Below are 27233 nucleotides of genomic sequence, written 5' to 3'. Positions count from 1 at the left end.
AGTGGCCAAGTTTGCTGAAGACACCAAATCATTTCAGGTGGTTAAAACAAGAAGGGATTGTGAGGTGCTCCAAAAGGATCTCTCCAAACTCGGAGAATGGGCATCCAAGTGGCAAATGAGATTCAGTGTAAGCAAGTGTAAAGTGATGCACGTTGAGGCAAAAAATTCCAACTTCAAGTATAGCCTGATGGGATCTGAGCTAGCGGTGACCAACCAAGAAAGAGATCTTGAGGTTGTGATGGACAGCTTGATGAAAATTTTGACCCAGTGTGTGGCTGCTGGGGGGGGGGGGAGGAGTAAACTCTATGTTAGGCCTAATCAGAAAAGGAATTGAGAATAAAACTGCCAATATCATACTGCCCCTATACAAATCTATGGTGTGACTACACTTAAAATATTGTGTACAGTTCTGGTCACCACACATAAAAAAAGATATTGCAGAGCTGGAAAAAGTGCAGAAATGGGCAACTAAAATGATCAAGGGGCTGGAGCATCTCCCCTCTGAGGGAAGGTTACAACAGCTGGGATTGTTTAGCTTGAAAAAAAGAGGGTAAGGAGAGACATGATAGAGGTCTATGAAATTTTGTGTGGTGTGGAGAATGTGGATAAGGAGACATTTTTTCGCTCTAATACTGTTGTTGGGAATATTGCAGCCTCTTCTGCAAGTTACAAGAGGGGGCAGTGTTGCAGTTAGTTCATAGCTAGCCTTAGCCCTTAGGATCTCTATAGCCTACAATTTTCTGCTCCCCCCCTTCCTCTCTCTCCTGCCAGAGGTGTAGAACACAAAGAAATGGACTGAACAACCCCTTTTGGAACCCCACGCTGTGCCTGAATACTTGTGAGTAAACTATTTTTCTTTCTTCACTAAATAAAGGTGTGGTCTCTCTTTTAGCAGGTGGGACTGGTAAACGTTTATTCTGTTCCTTTCATTTTTCTGTGTGAGCTGCCTTTTTAACAAGAGGCAGCAATTCCAAATAATTCCCATCAAGTTATGGGCCCAGTCATGCAGAGCAGATTTTACTAGACTGTTTTCCGGTTTGTTTTTTTCCCTTCACACACAAAGAGAAGGCTAGCTTAAGTTTTGTTTTTTGTGTGTTTTTGCTGCTGAACACTTTGCAAAATGGCCTCAAACACTAATGGGGGTTTCCTTGGAAGATTTCCAAAACTTCCAAAATAGTCACAACTTTGAGCAATGGAAAAACAAGGTCAGTTGTCATATTAGAAGCACATAAAGTTTCAGAGGGCGTTACAAAAGATAAACCAGAACCTGCAGCTGAAGCTCAGAAATGGCTGGAGAAAGATGCAATAGCTAAAGTTTTTTAGTTTATGATGCATTAGATGATGATCAGCTAATGTAAAAGACTCTAAAACATGCAAAGAAATGTTAGGCTGCCTCCAGACTACATTTGGATTTACAAGTTCTAAGAGTCAGTCCGTCCGGATGAGAGAAATGTGTAAACTGAGGCTTAAATCCAGAAGAAACTGAGAGACATATACCAGATTTGATCACAATTTTTGATAATGCTAAACCAGTCAGTTTTAGTTTAAGTGATGATCAAAAATTGTGATTTCTGGAAGTTTTATCTCTGTCCTGGATAGGAGAGGTGGGCTAACTTTTAAAAGATGCCATTTCCTCCTTGAGAGAGGAATGCATAGACCAAAATCTCCCTGTTAATCCCCAGGCATCTGAATCAAATTACCTAGTGAGTGGGAAGAAGAGGGAGAAAGCCCCAACCAGGGAAAGATTCAAGAACCTATCACAGCATTGTTTTAACTGTGATGGCAAAGGACGTTTTGAAAAGGATTGCCCTTCACCTAGCAACAAGATCTCCCAAAACTTTACACAAAGAGAACAAAAGAAACCTGTTCTTCAAAATGCTGGAAATAGAGGGAGTAATTTCCTTTTGGATCACAAGAACTTCATGGCTACTAGCCATGAACCAAAAACAAAGAATTGGATTATAGATAGTGGATGATCCAGCCAAAATTCATTTTCCAGTGAATTTTTTTTTGAACTCCACAAAAGTGCTTCTGGAAAAGTCCAAACAGCAAATAAACAAACTATGAAGATTCAAGGCATAGGGAGTGGAGTACTACAATGTCAATTGCCTGATAAAAGTGTTGCTAATATAGCAAATGATGTGGTGTTCATTCCTAAGTTGAACTGCAAAATGCTGAGTGTGTCTGCATTAAACAAAAGAGGTTTTGCAATACACTTTGAAGACAAAAAGTGCACAGTAACCAAAAACAATGTTTTATTTGCGCAGGCATTTGAAAATGGAGGTGTCCATGAGTTAAGTCTTCCAGGACAGCAAGCGAATGTGACCAAGTGTGTGGAGATGAACATAGCCTGCACGTCTGGCACAGAAGACTTGGACATCTTGGAGCTACAGAACAGAAACCTTGCAACAGATAGCAAGGTAAACTAAGTGATGGTGACAATACATCTAGATGCATATCCTGTGTAAAGGCAAAGGGGACCAGGCCCTCTTTTCCACCTCAAATTGAAAAGAGAAGCACCAAAGTGCTAGATCTTGTCCACAGTGATCTCTGAGGTCCAACTGATATGCCTTCATTAGGGAAGAATAGGTATGCTTTAACATTTGTGGATAACTGCGTAATATATCTACTGAAGGAAAAGAGTGAAACACACAACATGCTGAAGAAATACGTCGCCATGGTCAGCGACAAGTTTGGCAAAAGACCTCCGGTACTGTAATAAGAGAATGGCGGCGAGTACTTTTTGCACCACACCCAAGCATTCCTGGATGAACAGGGCATACTGCACAGGAGGAGTGTGGCTTACACTCCTGAGCAGAATGGCACTACCAAAAGAAAGCTGAGATCTCTCCTGGAGATGTCAAGATGTATGCTGGCAGATGCAGACCTACCTGATGGATTATGGGGAGATGCCATCATGACAGCCATCATGACAGCAACCTATCTCCAAAACAGATTGCCAACCAAGGCACCACATTAGGGATGGCAGAGAATTCCGCCATGGATTCCAGTAAGGCCGGATTCTTTAGAATCTGGGCCCCAGAATCCGTGGTGGAATGGCCTCCTGCCCCCCCGCAGAATCCCCCCGGGATGGCACTTACCTGGGGCGAATGCGGCAGCTCCGGTGGCCGGTCTCCTGGCCGGCTGCAGACACCACTGCCATTGCTGTCCTTGCAGCCATGATAGGCTGCGTAAGAATTTACGTAGCCTATCACGGCTAACCCCCCCCCCCAAAAAAACCCAGCGTACGCAAATGGCGGTGGCTACGGCGGCCGCCATTTGAGTTCCCTATTTTTCGCCGATTTATCTTACGTAAATATTTACGTAAGATAAAACGGCAAAAAAAGGGGGAATGCAAATAGCGTAGTGGACGCTTTTTATGTTCCTTTATTTTTCACCATTGTAGCCTATGTAAATATTTACGTAAGATAAAATCGGCCAAAAATAGGGAATGCAAATGGCGGCCGCTGTAGCTGCCGCCATTTGCGTATGCTGGGTTTTTTTTTTCCTGGCCGTGATAGGCTACATAAAGACTTACGTAGCCTATCACGGCTGCCTGGCTGGATGCAAATGGCTACAGTGGCAGCCATTTGTATCCGCATCAGCCAGTCCGCAGCCGGAAATCCAGCTGTGGACAGCCCTGGCCGGCTGCTCCATGGAGCTGCTGCAGAGCCGGCTGTCGAAGATTCCGGGGGTGGGGGGGACCGGATCGCCTCCCCCCCCCCCCGGTCGAGGATTCCGGGGAGAGGGATGGAGCGCCTCCCCCGCCACAAACAGAATTCACGAAAAGGTAAGTGACTTTCGTACATCCCTACACCACATAGGCACCATTTCAACTATGGTTCAATAGAGTCCCAAATATGGAACATAGCATATTTGGCAGCAAGGCCTATCCTTATATACCAGATCAAGAGAGGCAGAAGTTAGATGCCAAAGCAGAAGTGACTGTGTTAATTGGCTATGCTTCAGGAACCAAAGGGTGTAGAGTGATGAATTTAAAAACAGGTGAAGTCAGCACAAGATAGCCAAAACAAAATAGAGCTGAGAAGAGGGGAACTCTGTTGGACAGCTCAGAGAAGCCTGATGTCAGATACAAGTCCCTCGCCAGTGCACCAGACCGTCTAGCGGCTTGTGTAGTGAACGGCCGGTTGGCAGGGGTCTGACAAGCAGCACGTGAGGTGGGCCCAGGTAAGTCCGCCCATTCCTACACATGGTCTATTTTGATGAACAAAATAGAACTGACAAGAGAAGAACTGTATTAGACAGCTGAGAGAAGCCTGATGGATACAAGTTCTTCACTAGTGCACTGGAGTACAGAAATGGGACAACAGAAACACATCCTGAGCCAGAGATGGAGCAGGAAGACGAGGTAGATGATGGAAGAAGTAAACCAGAAGCTGAGGGCAGTACAGCTGAAGAAGGGGATGTAGATGTTCAGACAGATGTGCTGGAAGATACTGTGACAGCAGATCAGATTCCAGAACCAGCTCTCAGACGCTCATCACAACCCAACAAAGGCATACTAGCCCAGGGACTGTCCTACCTTGCAACATTGGTACCACCCAATGAACTGTCATCTTGGGAAGAAATTGAACAAATGCCGAAGGCTGAAGCCAGCCAGTAGAGGGAAGTGGCCCAAGAGGAAATATAAGCCCTGCACAAGAACAAGATGTAGATCTTAACCAAACTACCACCAGGCAAGAAAGCTGTAGGATGCAACTGGGTCTTCAAGATAAAACAAGGTGCAGAAGGCGAAGTGGAACACCAGAAGGCGAGACTAGCGGCCAAAGGTTTTCTGCAGAAGTATGGAGAAGACTTCGATTAAACCTTCACCCCTATTGTGAAATACAGCCCTATCAGAGTACTCCTGAATCTAGCAGCGTCCAGAAAGATGCAAGTAAGGCACATAGACATGAAGACTGCTTTTCTACATAGTACATTTTCTACATTTTTCTACATGCTCTGCATAACAGAGCAGCTATATATGGAACAACCTCCAGGTTTCACAAATCCGAAGCGAGCAAATCTTATGTGCAAACTCAAGAAAGGGTTTTATGGACTTAATGTCAGGGGTGTCTCTGAGCACAGGGAGTGGGAGAGTAGTTCAGATTCTGAACAAGAACCGCCAGACATGGGGGAGGTAGTTTCCCAGGCATGTTCAGACATGGCTCGGCAGGCCTAAACAAGGAAGTGGAAACAAAAGAATTAGGAAATACAACTTACTATTTAGGCAATCAAATGGAAAAAGAAAGGGATGGTTCCTTTCTTCTCAGTCAACAGCAAAAGATTATTGAACTTTTAGAGACATTGGGACTTGAAGATGCCAGCACTGTGGCAACACCTATAGAAACAGACTTCCACAAGAAGGAAGATGGAAGTGAACTTTTGGCAAACAGTAGCAAGTACAGAACAGCAATAAGTACACTCCTATACTTAACCACTACTACTAGACCAGACATAGCAACTGCTGTAGGAATCCCAAGCAGAAAAACCAGCTCACCCACTGAAACAGACTAGGTCGCTGTTAAAAGAGTGGTTAGATACTTAAAAAGGACTATGGACTTTAAAGTAAAATTGCCACCTAGTAGTAATCCAGAACTGGTAGGCTACACTGATGCAGACTGGTTCAAGGAGAACTCCAACTACAAATCCACCACTAAGTACTTGTTCATGTATGGGAATGGGCTAGTCTCCTAGGCTAGCCAAAAACAAACAGCAGTAGCTCTATCATCCACAGAATCTGAGTACATAGCAGCAGGAGAAGCATGCAGATAATTAATGTGGCTGAAACAGCTCTTTATGGACCATGGAATAGATGAACACAAACCTATTCAGATTACGAAAGACAACCAGAGCTGTATGAAACTTTCTCAAACTGAGAAATTCAAACACGCACCAAGCATATTGGAGTGAAGTGCCACTTAGTGCTGATTTAGCAGATCAAGGGATTATTGAGATGAACTACGCTCCAACTGCAGAGATGACAGCGGACATCTTAACCAAGCCTCTACCAAGAGAACACTTCGAGAGTTCGTGGCGTAAGATGAAGTTTCAGGACTCCTGCACAGAGATGTAGTCATGGGGGGGGGGGGTGTCTCACTCGGTCGAAACCCTGACACTTTGCTAGGGCTGGGTCCGTCCTATTCCCAGCTCACAATTGCTGATATTTTATATTGATATCTAATCCCTTCTGGACAATTACTAAATTCTTTGCCACAGCTACTTCCTTGTAGCAGGGAGTTCCATAATTTAGCTTTCCTCAAATTAAGTACAGGCTCTGGAGGTATTATTACTCAGCCTCCTCATTTCAGGAAGAATTTGCTGATCCAGATGCAATAAGTCTGAGTGTGCTGATGGATACTTCTCTTCATGCCCATCAGGCTACCTGCCTCTCCTGGTTTTAATTTTATTTCTTAATATTATTTTAACTTGTTTTAACTGAGAGATTGTCCTGCTGCAAAGCAAAGTGCTGCCCTTTATTTGTGTTCAAAAATCTTTATTTGGGTTCAAAAGAGTGTTTTTTAAAATTTTGCAACTCAGATCTTGTACCTAGGTTCTGGGGCTAGTTATTTTTCTATTAGTTTCACCAGTTTGGCTTCTAGGAAATGAGTGTTTTGTGACCGGCCATGCCCACAATCGCAGCCATTCTATGAATGACCAAGCCCCTCCATAACAGCCATTTGGTGAGAGTGCCTGTGACACTGTCAAAACTCCAAATGTGCCCACTGACGCAAAAAGGTTAGCCACTGCTGCTCTAAGTAGAGAAAACTTTTTTGTATTGTTCTTCTCCTCCCCCACATTCCTCTCAGTCTTCTTACCTGTCTCCTGTCATTTCTTCTCCCCTTCTTCTTTCACACTTAACTTGTACCCTATCCCCAACTGCCAGTTTCTTTCAACCCTCCTTCATGCTGCTTTTACATGCATTTCCTCTATTCCTCTATACATTCCTCTCTTATCCCCTTCCCCTTTATTCCCAGTTTTAAAAAATATTATTATTGTTATTAAAAGCATTGGTCTTGCTCTCTGTTGCACCCCCACTGCCATACCTATCTATGCAGTGTGAGTGGTGTGGCCATGGCACAGAGCAGTCAAGCAAGGAGTACTGGGCAGTCTACAGCACTGAGACCCACCTGAAGCTCAGCTGAGCCCCACTAGTGGTCCCGACCCACAGGCTGAGAAACACTGCGATAAACATTGCATGCCAAACAAAAGCCCTTCTTTAGCACTTCCCCTGTAATGGGTTTTTCAAAAGCATTAATCTAGCAAACGCTACAATTCTATGTTCATTATCTCTCCAGATCTGATACTTGCCCCTTGTTTATTTACATTTTTGTAAAAAAAAAAAAAAAAAAGGCATCCCAAGGGCAGGCTATAACAAACCTTTGGGATTATCAAATCCCAAACAAGATGAGGAAGGGATGTCCCCTTACATAAAAGATTAAAAGCTACAGTTCCTGCATGAACTTAATATGTAGCCAGCTTGATATCACTTTACTCTGTTTCCCCAAGTAACCAATGTTAAACTACTGTTATCATGGTTGTTATTGTTCAGTTGTTAAGTCGTGTCCGACTCTTCGTGACCCCATGAACCATAGCATGCCAGGCCTTCCTGTCCTCCGCTCTCTCCCGGAGCGTGCTCAAGTTCATATTCATTGCATCGGTGATGCTATCTAGCCATCTCATCCTCTGCCGTCCCCTTCTTTTGCCTTCAGTCTTTCCCAGCATCAGGGTCTTTTCCAGGGAGTTTTCTCTTTGCATTAGGTGGCCAAAATATTTGAGCTTCAGCTTCAGTATCTGTCCTTCCAATTAGCACTCAGGGTTGATTTCCTTTAGGATTGACTGATTTTGACCTCCTTGCAGTCCAGGGGACTCGTAAGAGTCTTCTCCAGCACCACAGTTCGAAAGCATCAATTCTTCGGTGCCCAGCCTTCCTTATAGTCCAGCTCTCACAGCCATACGTTGCTACTGGGAAAACTATAGCTTTGATTATACGGACCTTTGTCGGCAAGGTGATGTCTCTGCTTCTTACTATGCTGTCTAGGTTTGCCATAGCTTTCCTCCCAAGGAGCAAGCATCTTTTAATTTCATGGCTACAGTCACCGTCTGCATTGATCTTGGAGCCCAAGAAAGTAAAATCTGTCGCTGCTTCCATTTCTTCTCCTTCTATATGCCAGGAAGTGATGGGGCCAGATCCCATGATCTTAGTTCTTTTAATGTTGAGTTTCAAACCAGCTTTTGCACTCTCCAATTTCACCCTCAACAAGAGGCTCTTGAGATCCTCTTCGCTTTCTGCCATTAGGGTGGTATCGTCTGCATATCGGAGGTTGTTGATAATTCTCCCAGCAATCTTAATTCCGACCTGTGATTCATCCAACCCGGCGTTTCTCATGATGTACTCTGCATATAAGTTAAATAAGCAGGGTGACAATATGCAGCCTTCTCGTACTCCTTTCCCAGTTTTGAACCACTCGGGTTCCATGTCTGGTTCTTACTGTTGCTTCTTGACCCTCGTACAGGTTTCTCAGGAGACAGGTAAGGTGGTCTGGTACTCCCATCACTTTAAGAATTTGCCACAGTTTGTTGTGATCCACACAATCAAAGGCTTTAGCGTAGTCAATGAAGCAGAAATAGACGTTTTTCTGGAATTCTCTTGCTTTCTCCATGATCCAGCAAATGTTGGTGATTTGATCTCTAGTTCCTCTGCCATTTCGAAACCCAGCTTGTACTTCCAGTAGTTCTCGGTTCACATACTGCTGAAGCCTAGCTTGTAGGATTTTGAGTATAACCTTGCTGGCATGTGAAGTGAGCGCAATTGTACAGTAGTTTGAACTCTCTTTGGCGTTGCCCTTCTTTGGAATTGGAATGTAAACTGACGTTTTCCAGTCTTGTGGCCACTGTTGAGTGTTCCAAATTTGTTGGCATATTGAGTGCAGCACTTTAACAGCATCATCTTTTAGGATCGTAAATAGCTCAGCTGAAATACTGCCATCTCCGCTAGCTTTGTTAGTAATGCTTCTTAAGGCCCATTTGACTTCACTCTCTAGGATGTCCGGCTCACGTTCAGTGACCGCACTGTCATGGCTATCAGGGACATTCAGATCTTTACTGTATATTTTTTCTGTGTATTCTTTCCACCTCTTCTTAATCTCATCTGCTTCTGTTAGGTCCCTGCCTTCTTTGTCCTTTATCATGCCCATCTTTGCACAAAACGTTCCCTTGAGCTCTCCGATTTTCTTGAAGAGATCTCTAGTCTTTCCCATTCTATTGTTTTCCTCGATTTCTTTGCATTGTTCATTTAAGAAGGCCTTCTTGTCTCTCCTTGCTATTCTCTGGAACTCTGCATTCAGTTGGATATATCTTCCCCTTTCTCCCTTGCTTTTCGCTTCCCTTCTTTCCTCAGCTACTTGTAAAGCCTCATCAGACAGCCACTTGGCTTTCTTGCATTTCTTTTTCTTTGGGATGGATTGAGTTGCTGCCTCCTGAACAATGTTACGGACCTCTGTCCACAGTTCCTCAGGCACTCTGTCTATCAGGTCTAATCCCTGAAATCTATTCCTCACCTCCACTGTATATTCATAAGGGATATGATTTAGGTCATACCTGAATGGTTTAGTGGTTTTCCCTACGTTCTTCAATTTAAGCCGAAATTTTGCAACAAGAAGCTCATGATCTGAGCCACAGTCAGCTCCAGGTCTTGTTTTTACTGACTGTATAGAGCTTCTCCATCTTTGGCTGCAAAGGACATAATCCATCTGATTTCGATATTGACCATCTGGTGATGTCCATGTGTAGAGTCGCCTCTTGTGCTGTTGGAAAAGAGTGTTTGCTATGATCAGCGTGTTCTCTTGGTAAAACTCTATTAGCCTTTGTCCTGCTTCATTTTGTACACCAAGGCCATGCTTGCCTGTTACCCCGGTGATTTCTTGACTTCCTACTATTCCAATCCCCTATGATGAAGAGGCCATCTTTTTTTGGTGTTAGTTCTAGAAGGTGTTGTAGGTCTTCATAGAACCGATCAGCCTCAGCTTTTTCGGCCTCAGTGGCTGGGGCATAGGCTTGAATTACTGTGATGTTGAATGGTTTGCCTTGGATTCGTACTGAGATAATTCTATCGTTTTTGAGATTGTACCCCAGTACTGCTTTTCCCACCCTTTTGTTGACTATGAGTGCTACTCCATTTCTTCTAAGGGATTCTTTCCCACAATAGTAGATATGATGGTCACCTGAATTAAATTCGCCCATGCTTGTCCATTTTGGTTCGCTGATTCCCAAGATGTTGATGTTCAATCTTGCCATCTCATGTTTGACCACCTCCAGCTTACCTTGATTCATTGATTTTGCATTCCAGGTTCCTAAACAATATTGTTCTTTACAGAATTGGACTTTCTTTTCACCACCAGACGCATCCACAGCTGAGTGTCCTTTCGGCTTTGGCCCAGCCGCTTCACTCTTTCTGGTGCTACTTGGAAATTCCCTCTGCTCTTCCCCAGTAGTATATTGGATACCTTCCGACCTGAGGGGCTCATCTTCTGGCGTCATTTCTTTTAGCCTTGTGATACATTCCATGGGGTTTTCTTGGCAGGAATACTAAATGGAATACTTGCCATTTCCTTCTCCAGTGGACCACATTTTGTCAGAACTCTCCGCCATGACCTGTCCGTCTTGGGTGGCCCTGCACAGCATAGCTTATGGCTTCACTGAATTACGCAAGCCCCTTCGCCACAACAAGGCAGCGATCCATGAAGGGGGTTATCATGGTGAATGCTTTTATATCAGTGAAGTCATGGGCGTCATTAGTAGAGGCTCACCTGGGCATGGGCTCTGAATGTTTTTTGAGCTGTGCCCCAGATCTTTTGAGGTGTCCTAATGGCCATTTTTTTTACATTCTCCCATTGACTTGCATTGGAAAACAGAAACAGCCATAACTCTTTATTTTGTATGATAAATACATGACATTTGGGGACCTGGTAGCCCCCATGGAGCTGATTGAACCTGCTCAATTTCAGGCAGTTAGGTCCAGTGGCTTTTGTGCTACTCACCGGTACAACTTGCTATTTTCAAGAAAATGTGTCAAAGCAAAGAGTTATAATTTTTTTGTTTGTCCACATACATGCATAGAATTTGGTAACCTGGCAGCCCCTTTGGAGCTGAATGAACCTGCCAAATTTCAGACAGTTGGTCCAGTGGCTTTTGCGCTAGCCACGCGTAAAGTTTCCTTTTCTCAAAGACTAAAACAATAAGTAAAAACTGCCAAGCCACACAGGGGATTAGAGAGCATAATCAGAAGGTATTTAAGGTGACCATTAGGAGGTCACTATCTCTAATCTCTGGTGTAGGGGTTTTTTAGGTGTAACCCCCCCCCCCCAAAAAAAAACTTTTCTCCTCTTACATGCCCACTGTTGGGAGCTTGCTTGCAATGAAATTTTGAAGAGGGAGAAGGAAGGGAAGAAAGAGCCTCATGTGAAATACTGGTTTTCCCACAGCACCTGATTTTACTGCCCCAAAGTGGAAGCTTTGGATTCTGCAGAAGTTTAGTAGCTTTGGTACAGCAAAGGATCCAATCAACCTCCACAAACTTTTTTCTCCCCCTCCACTTTAATTTCTCTGAAATAGCTGTAGGACTCAAATTATTTCAAAAGGGGGGTTAGGACTATGTGGCGTCATGATCGAGGAACTGCTCAGGCTTTTAAACAGGTTCTACAGTTTGAAAAAAGCTAGAAAAAGCCCTCCGCCACCTCACCTCATAAAGTTAATTTAAGTACGTGCAATCCTTACAAACTTTCCACAGCCTCCTTTGAAGTACTACTTTTCTGAAAGGAGCCACTTGGCTTAGGGAATTCTCTCTACCCACCCACCCCCCGCATTTCCAATCACCATTCTTCTTTTCTTCCCTCCCCCATCCTGTTCTTTCTTTCTCTCCTTTAATACACCCAGAGCATATCTGGGGGAATTCTTAAAGAGAATTATCTTCAGTGGGCAAGAGAAGTTCTGAACTGCATTTGACTTGATACAAACAGACAAGAGGGCTCGTTTTTCTCCTCCTCCTCACTTAAGTCTTGGAGAAAAGTGGGTTCACATGGTTGCAGAGAAACAAATCTGGGGCTGTTTTGTCCGTCAGTTGCCATTATCCCGCAATAGGAAGGGCTGTAGCTCAGTGGTAGAGCACATGCTTGGTATGCAGGAGGTCCCAGGTTCAGTCCCCAGCATCTCCAGGTAGGGCTAGGAAAGAATCCTGCTTGAAACCCTGGAGAGCCACTGCTGCCAGTCAGTGTCAGCAATACTGCGCTAGATGGACCCAGGGTATGACTCACTATAAAGCAGCTTCCTATGTTCCTATGAACAGAAAGCTGTAATAAAAATAGTAGTTTTTGGTTTGTTTTTTTAAGTGGAGGGAAGATAAATACTGCTCATTTATACAATGCTATGTATGCCTACTCAGAAACCCCATTATATTTAATGAGGCTTACCTTCAGGAAAGTATGCATAGGATTCCAGCACAAGTTACTTTTGCAGGGAGGTTTGCACCTTGATGTTCTGCATGTTTACTCAGAAATAAGTACTGAGTTGTGAGCATGGTACTGCAGGCTTAATACAGTGCCTACCCAATTCCATCTAATGAATTGATTACCCTTTCAACTCAGTCCTATGTATGTTTTGTCATTTGTGGGTTTTTTTTTCATTTTGCATGAACTCTGGCTTCAGGCAAAGGCACTTAGTACATGCTCAGAGTTTCTCCATAAATGAGCCCTAGTTTTGAAAACAGACTCATTGGCTGAAACCTGGTGAAGTCTTGGCACAAATGAAGTTATGGGGAGGAAGATATATTGAGAGCTTGTGCATAACAAGGAGGAGGTAGAGGAGAGTTGCACAAAACAAGACATTTGTTTTTATGAAGAGCTGCTGGAGGGTGGTAGGATGGGGGGTGGTTGCACAGAGGGGACTAGAATTGGTAGGGGGAGGATGTAAGTGCTCAGTGGTGAAAGAAAAGCATTCTGCATATGCTCAGAGGCACTCTATATTTAAGAACATAAGGAGAGCCATGCTGCATCAGATCAAGATCCATCTAGTCCAGCATTCTGTTCACACAGTGGCCAGCCAGATGCCCACGGGAACCCCACAAGTAGGACATGAGTGTAATAGCACCTTCCCTCCCATGTTCCCCTGCTGCTTATATTGGTGAAATGTAAATAAATTCTAGTCATTCATTCTAAATTTGCATGCATGTATATCCTTCAGAAACTTTGCAGGTTTCTTACCTGGGAGACACTTCTAATGACCTGTACATTGTCATACAAATTTACCCAAAAACTATTGGGGAAGGGATGAATGGAAGGGAAAGCAAATCACTCCCTCCCCCCAAATTGGAGAACTCCCTTTCCACATGAACTGCTGCACCTATCCTTCTGAAACTTTGCTGGTTTCTTACTTACGGACAACTCTAGGCTGTCTGTAATTTTCAGAACAATGATCCACAAGGAAAATAGGGAGAGAAGTATGTCCTCTTTTGGAGACCTCAAAGTGTCAAGGCCACCCTTGCACAAAAACCCTTGTGGCTGTCACTCTGAAATTTGGAGACATGATCTCCTCTGATGGGGCAATGAATCCTGAAATGTTTATCTAATTCTTCCAAATAATAAAAAATGTTACTGGCAGTTCCCTTTAAAAGAAAATCAAAATATAAACCCTGCACCTATTTTTCTGGCATTGGGCAGGTGTAATCCCCTTCTAGGCAGCTACTGTGCCTGAAATTATCGTCCAGGTCTGGCCAAGAGAAAAACTTAGTTTAAAAAAAAAAAATCTCCAATGGTAGTCAACAGGAAGCATAAAGACTCATTTTTCTAAACCGTGACTCAGGTTTGGTACTGAGCTGAAATGGTCCGACTACAAATTGGCCCAAACAGAAGCGTGATGTTTTCCAAAATGCTGAATCAGGGTCTGAGTTGAAGTGGGGTGGGCGGGTCACTGCACACTTCTTATGTATGTATGTAATCTATACCACACACACAAGCATGCCACATGCACATACTGCACACCACACACACACACACACACACATATATATATATATATATATATATATATATATATGAGGTGCTCATGGATCACTGCCTTGTTGTGGCGAAGGGGCTTGCGTAACTCAGTGAAGCCATAAGCTATGCCGTGCAGGGCCACCCAAGACGGACAGGTCATGGCAGAGAGTTCTGACAAAATGTAGTCCACTGGAGAAGGAAATGGCAACCCACTCCAGTATTCTTGCCAAGAAAGCCCCATGGAAAGTATCACAAGGCTAAAAGAGATGACGCCGGAAGATGAGCCCCTCAGGTCGGAAGGTGTCCAATATGCTACTGGGGAAGAGCAGAGGGTATCTCCAAGTAGCGCCAGAAAGAGTGAAGCGGCTGGGCCAAACCCGAAAGGACACTCAGCTGTGGATGTGTCTGGTGGTGAAAAGAAAATCCGATGCTGTAAAGAACAATATTGTTTAGGAACCTGGAATGTCAGATCAGTGAATCAAGGTAAGCTGGAGGTGGTCAAACATGAGATGGCAAGATTGAACATCGACATCTTGGGAATCAGCGAACTAAAATGGACAGGCATGGGCGAATTTAATTCAGGTGACCATCATATCTACTATTGTGGGCAAGAATCCCTTAGAAGACATGGAGTAGCACTCATAGTCAACAAAAGGGTGGGAAAAGCAGTATTGGGGTACAATCTTAAAAATGATAGAATGATCTCAGTACGAATCCAAGGCAAACCATTCAACATCACAGTAATTCAAGTCTATGCCCCAACCACTGAGGCCGAAGAAGCTGAGGTTGATCGGTTCTATGAAGACCTACAACACCTTCTAGAACTAACACCAAAAAAAGATGGCCTCTTCATCATCGGGGATTGGAATGCTAAAGTAGGAAGTCAAGAAATCACCGGGATAACAGGCAGGCATGGCCTTGGTGTACAAAATGAAGCAGGACAAAAGCTAATAGAGTTTTGCCAAGAGAACATGCTGATCATAGCAAACACTCTTTTCCAACAGCACAAGAGGCGACTCTACACATGGACGTCACCAGATGGTCAATATCGAAATCAGATTGATTATGTCCTTTGCAGCCAAAGATGGAGAAGCTCCATACAGTCAGTAAAAACAAGACCTGGAGCTGACTGTGGCTCAGATCATGAGCTGCTTCTTGCAAAATTTCGTCTTAAATTGAAGAACGTCGGGAAAACCACTAAACCGTTCAGGTATGACCTAAATCATATCCCTGATGAATATACAGTGGAGGTGAGGAATAGATTTCAGGGATTAGACCTGATAGACAGAGTGCCTGAGGAACTATGGACGGAGGTCCGTAACATTGTTCAGGAGGCAGCAACTCAATCCATCCCAAAGAAGAAGAAATGCAAGAAAGCCAAGTGGCTGTCTGATGAGGCTTTACAAGTAGCTCACGAAAGAAGGGAAGCGAAAAGCAAGGGAGAAAGGGGAAGATATAGCCAACTGAATGCAGAGTTCCAGAGAATAGCAAGGAGAGACAAGAAGGCCTTCTTAAATGAACAATGCAAAGAAGTTGAGGAAAACAATAGAATGGGAAAGACTAGAGATCTCTTCAAGAAAATTGGAGATCTCAAGGGAACGTTTTGTGCAAAGACGGGCATGATCAAGGACAAAGAAGGCAGGGACCTAACAGAAGCAGATGAGATTAAGAAGAGGTGGCAAGAATACACAGAAGAACTATACAGGAAAGATCTGAATGTCCCTGATAGCCATGATAGTGCGGTCACTGAACTTGAGCCGGACATCCTCGAGAGTGAAGTCAAGTGGGCCTTAGGAAGCATTAGTAACAACAAAGCTAGCGGAGATGACAGTATTCCAGCCGAGCTATTTAAAATCCTAAAAGATGATGCTGTTAAAGTGCTGCATTCAATATGCCAACAAATCTGGAACACTCAACAGTGGCCACAAGACTGGAAAAGGTCAGTTTACATTCCAATTCCAAAGAAGGGCAACGCCAAAGAGTGTTCAAACTACCGCACAATTGCGCTCATTTCACATGCCAGCAAGGTGATGCTCAAAATCCTGCAAGCTAGGCTTCAGCAGTATGTGAACCGAGAACTACCGGAAGTGCAAGCTGGGTTTAGAAAAGGCAGAGGAACTAGAGATCAAATCGCCAACATTCGCTGCATCATGGAGAAAGCAAGAGAATTCCAGAAAAACGTCTATTTCTGCTTCATTGACTACGCTAAAGCCTTTGATTGTGTGGATCACAACAAACTGTGGCAAATTCTTAAAGTGATGGGAGTACCAGACCACCTTACCTGTCTCCTGAGAAACCTGTACGAGGGTCAAGAAGCAACAGTCAGAACCAGACATGGAACAACCGATTGGTTCAAAATTGGGAAAGGAGTACGACAAGGCTGCATATTGTCACCCTGCTTATTTAACTTATATGCAGAGTACATCATGAGAAATGCCGGGTTGGATGAATCAGAGGTTGGAATTAAGATTGCTGGGAGAATTATCAACAACCTCCGATATGCAGACGATACCACCCTAATGGCAGAAAGCGAAGAGGATCTCAAGAGCCTCTTGTTGAGGGTGAAAGAGGAGAGCGCAAAAGCTGGTTTGAAACTCAACATTAAAAAAACGAAGATCATGGCATCTGGCCCCATCACTTCCTGGCATATAGAAGGGGAAGAAATGGAAGCAGTGACAGATTTTACTTTCTTGGGCTCCAAGATCACCGCAGACGGTGACTGTAGCCATGAAATTAAAAGACGCTTGCTCCTTGGGAGGAAAGCTATGGCAAACCTAGACAGCATAGTAAGAAGCAGAGGCATCACCTTGCCGACAAAGGTCCGTCTAATCAAAGCTATGGTTTTCCCAGTAGTAATGTATGGCTGTGAGAGCTGGACTATAAGGAAGGCTGAGCGCCGAAGAATTGATGCTTTCGAACTGTGGTGCTGGAGAAGACTCTTACGAGTCCCCTGGACTGCAAGGAGGTCCAATCAGTCCATCCTAAAGGAAATCAACCCTGACCGCTCATTGGAAGGACAGATAATGAAGCTGAAGCTCCAATATTTTGGCCACCTAATGCGAAGAGAAAACTCCCTGGAAAAGACCCCGATGCTGGGAAAGACTGAAGGCAAAAGGAGAAGGGGACGGCAGAGGATGAGATGGCTAGATAGCATCACGGATGCAATGAATATGAACTTGAGCACGCTCCGGGAGAGAGCGCAGGACAGGAAGACCTGGCGTGCTATGGTCCATGGGGTCACGAAGAGTCGGACACGACTGAACGACTGAACAACAACAACAACAACAACATATGAGGTGCGCTTATGCAAATGTGTGTTATGGGCCTGTGCCCCGGATCTTTTAAGGACCTAGCAACGCCCCTGAGTGAAATACTAATAAAATACCAATTATATAAATTATATAGTAATTTATAATTATATATAATACTTAACATTATATATAATTATAAATTAGTATTATATAATATTAATGTATAATTATAAAAATACTATTTTTATTCTCCAAACTGAATACCAATTTCTGTATTTCCAAAAGATGAAGTCTCTCCTACAAAACAAATATAACATACAGGCACATTTCTACTGCTCACTCTGCTTATGCTCAAAACCCTTCAGTATCAGCACAAGTACAATAAACCGTATTAGGGGTTGTGTGAGGCAACAATGCAAAGACGATACCGAGCACAACCCTCCCAGGACCCCAGTGCAGACTAGGGTTGCCAAATCTGACTGAAGTTATGCCTGGAGATTTCCTTCTCCTGCACCAAACATTTTACACAATACCAGACTGCTAAAATCTCCAGGATTGCTTTCAACATTCTCCTGGAGATTAGAACTGCATGAGTTATACTTTTCAGAACATTTGTGCTTTTTTTTACTCTATCAAGAAAGAATTAATATTAAACACTTCAGATCCCTACATAGCCGTGTAGCTAGATCCTTTTAGGCCACACATGATCTCACATGATTTTAACCACAAGGTTTTTGTGAGGATAAAGGGGGGTTGAGGGAAAGGCATATCAGCCATTGAGAGCTCCTTGGAGGGAAGGAACACACATTTGAACATAATTCCTTGTAGGGAGGGATGGGACAATGGAGTACATATTTGAACATCAAAGCCTGCTAGGTCAGGCCTACCTTTTTATTCCAACTGGCCCTTTTAGAGGAACCAGACCTCTTGCAAAGGGAGAGTGGATTTGCCCTTTAGAATTGTGCCTTCCTAATGTGGCAGTTGGTTCCTCTATGGCCTTGCCTTAATAGAGAAAAGTTAGCCAACAGGAGGGAAGTGGTATCCAAAAGGTATCCAAGGGGCTGGCCTTACTCAAGGCTCACCGTATTTATGTTACAGGCTGAAAATTGCCTTATAGCTTCTGGCAGCCTCTGCTGAAAGCTTTGATAATTCCCTGGGAAGGGGGCCCCAAAAGTGAAACCAGTAATTTGACTCTCCCTGCACTGAGAAGACTGGAGCCAGGGAGCCTTGCCGTGGGAGTCTCTAGTCTGCAGGCCCCTCCACCTTGGAGAGCGAAGTAATGGGACGGGCTAGATGACGAAAAGAAAACCAGGATTAATGAGTCAGTGACTTAGCCTAGGTCACATGGAAATATTTAGTTGATTCATTTAATGCGATTAAATATTTAAATGCTTTTTACTTTTTCTTCTTTCTGGGGGGGGGGGAGTGGAAATCCCATTTGACCCTCCACTGTTATAATGGTAAGGAATCCTTGGCTTGGACTGGTGTGAAAAATCGTGTGTGTGTGTGTGTGTGTGTGTGTGTGTGTGTGTTTTTCTCCCCTTTCCTGCCTACAGCACTGGTCCTCTGAAGAGAACAAACTGGAGCTGGGCAGTCCCTTTTAAAATCCCCAGTTCCCTCGCAATTATAACATTAGCCGCTACATGCGCTATTGCACTTTTCTTCTCTTTCACAACGTAATTTGACCCAGAAGTATTATTTTTCTCATGTGAGAGTGAGATCTTTCCTCTACCCGCCCCCCTTCTAAACTCAGAAGAGCACATTTCCAAAGTCTAGGTTCATCTTTGCAATCATGCCAGAAATAAATGGGGAATATTCATTTGGTAAAGAAGCCAGTAGGATTGCAATCTTTTACTCATTGTTTAAGGTTCCTCTTGGAATGCTGAGTTTGTCCATTAAATCCAACAATGTTTCAGTATGTTCTAAGGGGCAATCTCCATCCCTTAGTTGAGCAGAAAACAATTCTTTATGAAGCTGAATTTGATTTTGCATCTCTGTTTTCCCATATAAATTTTTCAGAGCTAACAACATTTATTTTGCACTGTTTTCATTCTTTACATGAATTGGCTGTGAATCTGCTAAGGATTTATCCTTATATTTTTAAGGATTTAGCCTTGCAGTCCTTTTCATTGAATCCAGCAATGTTTTCAGCACCTTCTGTGGGGCTGTCTGTCCTTGTGATGTCCAACAGCCCTTCATCCTCCAGCTGCATCTCCACTCTGTACAGCTGTGTGTGGAAGTTCCCTGACTGAAGCTTTGCAATCAAGGCATGAGTGTTCACACTTGCCTGAGCCATGGTTTCCTTTCCTCAAAAACCTTTAGCCTTAAACACCTTTTTGATATTCTGGATCTATAACCTGTTAGAGTTATATTTGTTTGGTAAGTTATATCGGCATAGTTTCAGCGTGCAACTGGTGCAAGGCAAGTGCTGTAGAAAGAAACATGCATATACTGCTACTTCAGAAGCAAACAGCATTGTATTGGAAGTTCATAGCTCCTGGGAAAACAAATAGTTTTTGAAGAAAAGGTTGAGAGCGGCTATTATGGTTGCACTGTTCAGGCAAAGGAACACTTACTACCAATGAAGAAGGAAAAGGGAAGGCCTGAGAGCTACATCAAAGAGTAGTTACAAGAAAATCTAGTGGAGGAAGAACACAAGCGTCTTTTTGTCTATCACCCCCTACACACACACACGCGCGTGCGCGCACACTCAGATGAAAAACGTTGCTTTACTCCAGCAATGACAAGACATGGCAAGCCAGGCTCCAGTAGGCACCATGCAAAAATGGTGCCCGTGGGCACCCAGTACAATCCAACAGCCCCTGCTAGTAAGTCAAACCACAGTGGGCTGTTATGTCATGAAAACCAGCTCACTGTGTGACAAATGTATTATCCTTACATTCTTACAAGCAGACTTTCCTACCTGAGACAGGAGACACAAGAATGAAGCCATACGTCTCCTTGCCATAAGCATCCATAGAACTGAGGCTTCTGACAGGTAGGTTTTTGCCTTTGGTGATGGTGGAGGACCTCTTCAGTGCAGACACCCACTTAGACAGGTGGGCATGTGCCTTCTCACAGCACCACCATTTGCATATACTGTAACTAACCCTAAACCTACATTGTTTCATACTGGCCGTTTTATGATTCTGTAATTTGTCTCCGTGACTTTCAGATTGTTGCCATGAGTGCCACAAAAAAGCATCTGCTTGCCTGTTCATAGGGCAAAAGTTGCCATATTGAATGCAGGAGTTCTTAAGAGCCTCCATTCAAAGACTAGTCTCAGGAAACAAGTCTAAAATTTGATTTACGGATCTCAAACGCTCTCTTGGTGCAGCTGTATTTAGAACCTAGCCAATAGTGTTTGGAGATGTGCCAGGTGCCACTCACCACTGCCTGCAACCCAAGATGTCCAATGAACATCCTGCCTCTTCTTTTCCCTCCCTCTCTAGAAGCCAGGCCACAAAAGCCAATATCCTAACAGCCTTTTCTCCCTATGCTGGATTTCATGACTGTCATCTGCACGGAGGAAGAGATCCTCCCCTGGGTGTAGCTATGCTTACTGAAGAATAGAACTTACAGCTGTTCCCAACAATGGCCTGTGCCTCCATTCTATGCCTGTCACCCAATGAATTGGTATAAAAGAGGCAACTGAGCAGAGTGCAGAGCAGACTAATGTCACCCCTATTGCTGACCTGCCTGTTTTACCAGCCTCAGCAACTGAATTAAAAAGAAACTTCTGCTTGCTATATAGCCATGAGTTCTTCCCAACTAAACAACAGAGCTGAGAGCCATTTCCAAGCACAAGAAGAGCATGAACTGGAAACTCTGGGGAAGAAAGCATGGGACAATCCTGTTTATAATGGTTCACCTTCCTCCTCACTGAAAATCAGGGCTATCTACAACCCCAAATCCATCCTGGAAAATCCCTACGAAAATATTGAGAAACTGACTGACTCCCTACCCTACAAAAAGGAAACAAAGAATGCTGAGGAAGTGAAGAAAAAGAAGAACCCTTTTCCTGGATGCTGCTTCTATATCTTCAAAGGCATCCGAGGTAACCAGGGTGGGGTAAGGTGAGGTGAAGCAGAGTTTGCACATTTAGGAGAGGGCCAGCAATTTGTGACGGCTCCAATCTCCAGGCGGGGAGAAGCAAAAAAGTAACTTCTGTACAGTGCTTACTGTGGAAATATTGTGCAGTAAAATGCCTTGTCTCGTGTTTCTTTGTACTGTGTCAACAGTGTTGTGTGATTAACAAGCTGAAAAATAAGAATGGAAATGGAGAAGGGAGACAGTGATTTTCTGCAAGCTATGGCAGGGCCCACAGAATTTCCTCTTTTACAGCTGGGGAGTCCAAGGCTCAGTGGTCACAACCTTCAAACTAGTTGAGGTGAACAGTGCCAATGTAGTTTCCCAGAGCTTCAAAGAGTTGCAAGGGAGCGATCTTATGCACACTCATTTAGGACTAAGTCTCACTGAACTCAGGTCGGGCTTGCTTCTATATAAACATGCACAGCTGTAAAATCAGCTTTCTTCCAGGTAGCTGGGCTAAATTAGTTTGAGTATCATGTGTACAACAACTGGAGATTATATCAGTCATACTTAACCAACCGTTGTTGTTCACACCATTTGGAGATGGAGTACCCTTTGTAAATGTTTGTGATGACTTGAGAGTTAATTAATTTTTACAGTGCATTTTGGAATGATGAGGGTCTGGCTGTATGCTAATAGAGAAGGGGATTGTAATAAAGACATGAGCAGTTTACAAATATGAGACTGGATGTCAAATTATGTGGGGGGTAACTTTTTGAAAGTTCCCTGAAACAGTTTCAAACCTGCTTGGAGCAGACATATTTGGGGCTAAGAGGGTTTTTTTTACCTCTTTGATAAGGGGGTGGTCTGTGTGTGGAGGGCAGGGTGTTACATTTGTTTTTGTTTTGTTTCTTGCCTTCTTATAAAATGTAACTTGCCTGAGATGTCTGGATCTGTTTACTCTGCTGGGAATTTTTGCAGGGCACCTACTCAGTGCTTGTTGCTCTGAAGTGTAGTGTAGTTGTTAAAGTTTTGCACTAGGCTTGGGCTGACCCAGGTTCAAATCCCCACCCAGGCATGAAGCTACCTCACAGGGTGGTTGTGAGGATAAAGGGTGAGGGTGGGGGAGAACCATATATTCTGCCTTAAGCTCCTTGAAGGAAAGACAGGATATAAATGTAATAACATAAATTTATGAGCTCTAGAGAGCTCTGCCGGTTTCCCTCACTACTGCCTTTACTGCTAGCAAATTGCTGGCTGCGTTGTAAGAAGGCTGGGTGACAGCATGCATTAAAGTAGTCAAGACACACTCCCTAGCTCTCCCCCCACACACACACACACTCACGCACATATACACATACATACATATACACACATTGCACCTGGCAAAATGAGGCTATCACATAAACCTAGCTAGGGTTGGGCTGTCACATGAAGGTATGGAATGGGGGGAGGCGGAGACAGGCTAATAGCTGCAGCAGGACCCACGATAGGTTGCAGGGGATTGGAGAGGGAAAGGGAGCAAGCACCATAAACCAAAGGAGGGAGGGGAAGATTGACCAATTCAAATGGCCAGTCCAAATTATAGTCAAGTATTTAAAGTATTAATTTACCAGACAAAAACAATATATAAAGATAATACCACTAATTGCAAGAACTACTCTCTCCCAGAAGTTTTACAGAACACCACTGAGGCAGATCGCGTGCTGGCACCTCCACCCCACAGCAAATTCTATGAGTAGACCAGACATTTGAGCAGGACTTAATGTGTAAGGTTGCCACTTTTGTTAACAAATGTTCTGGTACTTAGAATTGAGTACCTCTGACCATATGCAGAGCTCATTTCAAAGGGAGGATGTCTTTCCTAAAAAGTTCAGAAGGGCAAAGTTCCCCCAAGCATGTGCTATGTGCCTCACCTTTGCGAAAGGAATTTGAATGGCAGAAGCCTCAACGAGATTGCACTGCCAGAGAAGTGGCTTAGGGTGAGTTGACAAGCAGTTATTCAGTGAAGGGAGAGGCGCTTGGGCAGATCAGCTCATCTGGGTGGCATCTGGGTGACTAACACACCTGCTATCAGCTTTGTTAAATGCACCCGGGCAAATGATGCTGGCCCCCTCCATGGTCCTCTTATGCAGTAGCACGGTGGGCAGGCATTTTCATGCACATTGTAAAATCTTCACAGTGCACTTGCTCCAACAATCACCACAATGAAAAGTTCTGGTAGCTGTTGGCCTGCGCCGCTGAGCCCCATGTCCTTGTTCCTGTCCAGAAATGCCAGCTGCTAAGCGAATAGACAGTGAGAGAAACTGTGTCAGGAGTTTTTATGACTCTGCTGACAACATGGCCCAGTGGACAGCAACTAGGCCAGCAATCCCACCAGCCCAAATCAGTGCTACAGCGGGAGGGCATATAAGCACAGCTGCCCTGTGTTGTATTTGTGCAGCCAAGTCCCCCCACCTCCAACAATGCCCTGGGTAGATGTAGTTTAGGTAAGAGCAAGCTGGTGTGGGATAGCAGTAGAATCTTGAGTTGAATGTAGGAAACCAAATACAGGCTGAAGCTATTGGAGATGTGAGGCTGATAAGCTGAGGAGCCAGAGAAGACATTTTTTCCAGAGCAAAAATTAATGTTTCGCAAAATTAAAAATTCAGCAACATTTGACATTCAAATTCAGAATGCAAAGTTTTGAATTTGGAATTGTAATTGGGATTTTAAATGTTAAATCAATCATACCTCAGAACTGGAGTGTTTTAGATTTGCTGACAAAACAGTGTTATTTCACAATAAAAGAAAAATTAATGAATAGAAAACAGTAATTAAAGCACACACACACACACAGCATAAGGGGAAATTCATCATTTATTCACCAGTAATGCTGATTGTGCTGCACAGGAAGGAATTACAACCCGAGGCCACAATAAAGAACTTTCTAATTAAGTAGCTCTGAAAAGGTTTAATAGGCATTTAGCCATCCACACTGGTGCTGCAGTTGCATTTTGTATTGGCTAGGTGGGTGGAGAGACAAAAGACAAGTCTGGAAAAAGACAAGAGGACTATACAGAAAACATTGCAATGCAATTATTGGCAGCAATATAACTAGATCCTCCCTAAAAATGAGTGAACAATTTTCACTCATAGCAATAAACAGCTAGAAGGAAGCAATCTTAGTGTGCACTGCCCGTTACTAAATACTAGGGCTGTGCACCGCTTCGGTCCAAAGCCCAAATAACAGGGGATGCAGGCTGATTCGGAGGTGCCTTGTCACGATCAGAAGCAGATCACAATAGCAACGAGGTGCCCTGAAGCGAAATAGCTCATCAACAAGGCACTGCGTCCACCTCAGAGATTCATAGCTCTTCTTATGCCTTCTGAGCAGCCCAGACAGGCTGTCTCCAAAATGTATCAACTTGTGAAAGATCACACAGAGCAGGAGGGGGGAGGGGGAAGGGGAGAGGAGGCGGAGGTGCCAAATGTATCAGTTTGAGAGAGATCCAACCACTGAGAGGGGCAGAAGACAAGGAGGGGGGAGGGGGAGGGGGGAGGGAGGGAGTGAGCTTTGCATTGAGTCAGCCTCCGTTTGCTCATTGTGAGAGAGGTAGTGTTACTGGAGAGGAGAGGACTAGAAGCTAGAGCAATGGTCTCCAAAGTGGGGTGCATGCCCCCCGGGGGGAGCTCAAGACAATCCACTGGGGTGTGCGATCCGCCTGATAATTGAGCAGCCTCCTGCTGCCCTGACGAGCTGCCATTGTGTGCGGTGATGGCGGCGGCAGGATGGGACGGGAGCTGCAAGAGAAGCTCCAGGGCATTTCTCTCTCAGCTCCAGTGCTATCCTGCCTCTGCTGCTAGTGGGCCAAAAATAGTGGGCCAAACTGTCTGAGGTTTGGCAGGAGGGATGCCCTCCAGAGGTGCTGAAAGTTCCCCAAATTTCATATATGTATCTTGAAAACATAAAAAGTTATGGCCATTTGTGTTTTCCCATGCAAGTCAATGGGAAAACGCCAAAAACAAGTGATTTGGATGTCTGAAGCTTGCTTCGGATTCAGATGCGAGTCAAAGTGGATGGGGTCTGAATTGGTCTGAAGTGAATCGGGGCCACTTCAGAAGGTCTGAAGTGGCATCTGAAGCGAAGCGGGGGGTCTGTGCACAGCCCTACTAAATACCACTGTATGCTTTCAAACACAAATGTCAAAGATGGAATTTAAATACTACTGATTGTCAAAAGAAATATCAAATATATCATTAGCAATTATAATATGCAGTATTATATGTATATACTACCGTCTATAAAAATTTATGAAAGAAATCTTTCAGAGGGCTTTTTGAGAGCAAATTCATTTTAGCTCTTAATATCTGCACATGCACACACACACACACACACACACACACACTGAGATGATTGCTCTCTTAGAACAGCAAATGTGTGAAATGGCCTGATCTGCCAAAGCAATGCAGCTTCATACATTACTTAGAGAAAATATGCATTTTGCAGTGGTGGGCTGGGGTTACATATATGTCTTTCACAATGCGTGCACATTGGTCATCCATGCGTTGGAAAAGGTAATGACTGGGTTCTCATTACACAACATCCCATCGTGGCTGACCTGTCATGTCATGTGACTCCAGACGAATTCCTGCAGGATGGCTTGTGTGTGGGCAACAAGCCACCCTAACAACCCATGGCTTGGTGTAGGGGTTGTTCTACCCATGATAGGTTGGCATGTCATCCGAACCTGGCACTACCAACCCATCCTGGGTTGTGGGCAATGGTGAGGGAGCTGCTTGGCAGGAGCAGCAGACACCCCTGCCACTCTTGCCAAGCAAGTTCGCCTATGCCATAGTGACAGCCCCTCCACCAAAGCCGAAGCAGCATTTTGGAGGGGCTGTTACTCGTTCTGCAACCCTTTCTAAGTTTTTTTTTTGTGCCCTGACATTTGGAGAAAACAGGGCAGGAAATTATTTTTTAATTATTTTTTTCCATGCCAGGAATGTGCACAAATGTTTTTGTAACTTTTGGGGGTGGGGTGTGTTTTTGCAGAGGTGTGCAATTGTGGCTGTTTCAGCCCTCAAAGGGAACAAAGTGTTCTAGGAAACATACAAGGTAATTTATAAGATGGGGCTGCATATAGGCTAGTTTGACAGCCTCTGACAGCTGACAGGTTGAGAGGGAAAGGGGACAAAATTGGCCCCTTAGCAAAGTTCTCCTTAAGTTTTAAAGTGTGGGATTTACACTTGGGAGGGGTCTCCCCTTCCATTCTACATGTTTTACAGTGGCTCCATTCCTTCTTAGAGGGGCGGACCCAGAGGTGGTTCTAGGGGACTTCTGTTCGACTCCCTGGCCATTGGCCTGTGGAGTTCCTCAGGGTTCTGTTTTGTCCCCCATGCTATTTAACATATACTCAAAACCACTGGGAGAGGTTGTCCGGAGTTTTGTGGGTCAGTGTCACCAGTACGCTGATGACACCCATCTCTCCTTTTCCTTTCCATCTAATTCCAAGGAAGTTGTTCTGGTGCTAAACTGGTGTCTGTCGGCAGTAATGGACTGGATGAGGGCAAACAAATTGAAGCTTAATCCAGATGAGGTGCTCCTGGTCAGCTGAAAGGCAGATCAGGGAATAGGGATTCGGCTTGTGCTGGATGGGGTTACACTCCCCCTGAAGACACAGGTTTGCAGCTTGGGTGAACTTCTGGATTCAGCCCTGAGCCTGGATGCCCAGGTTTCAGCAGTGGCCAGGAATGCATCTGCACAGTTAAAGCTCGTGCGCCAGCTGCGCCCGTTCCTTGAGATGTCTGCCTTGGCCACAGAGATGCATGCCTTCATTACATCCTGTTTGGATTACTGTAATGTGCTCAACATGGAGCTGCCTCTGAAGAGTGTTCGTAAACTTCAGCTGATTCAAAGAGTTGCTGCCAGACTATTGAC

The 27233-nt window shown here is 44.3% G+C and overlaps 1 protein-coding gene across 5 annotated transcripts in view; it reads left to right on the top strand.

The window, feature by feature from the left end:
* Positions 1-668: 668 nt before the first annotated feature.
* Positions 669-27233, top strand: part of PKD2L1 (polycystin 2 like 1, transient receptor potential cation channel) — a 124618-nt gene continuing 98053 nt past the window's right edge. For 2 of the 5 annotated variants that reach the window (XM_084845143.1, XM_084845140.1), the window contains exons 1-2: positions 726-838; positions 2268-2420. The gene's annotated coding sequence lies outside the window, so the exon portion shown is untranslated. Of the gene's footprint in view, positions 839-2267; positions 2421-27233 lie in introns of all 5 variants that reach the window. The other 3 variants (XM_084845142.1, XM_084845144.1, XM_084845141.1) reach the window with 3 other exon arrangements.

The sequence above is a fragment of the Heloderma suspectum genome, chromosome 3 (genome assembly GCF_057233095.1).
Source record: "Heloderma suspectum isolate Gila_16-S chromosome 3, 16-S_ref, whole genome shotgun sequence".
Lineage (NCBI taxonomy): Eukaryota > Metazoa > Chordata > Lepidosauria > Squamata > Helodermatidae > Heloderma > Heloderma suspectum.
This window is presented reverse-complemented; position numbering and strand designations above follow the sequence as displayed.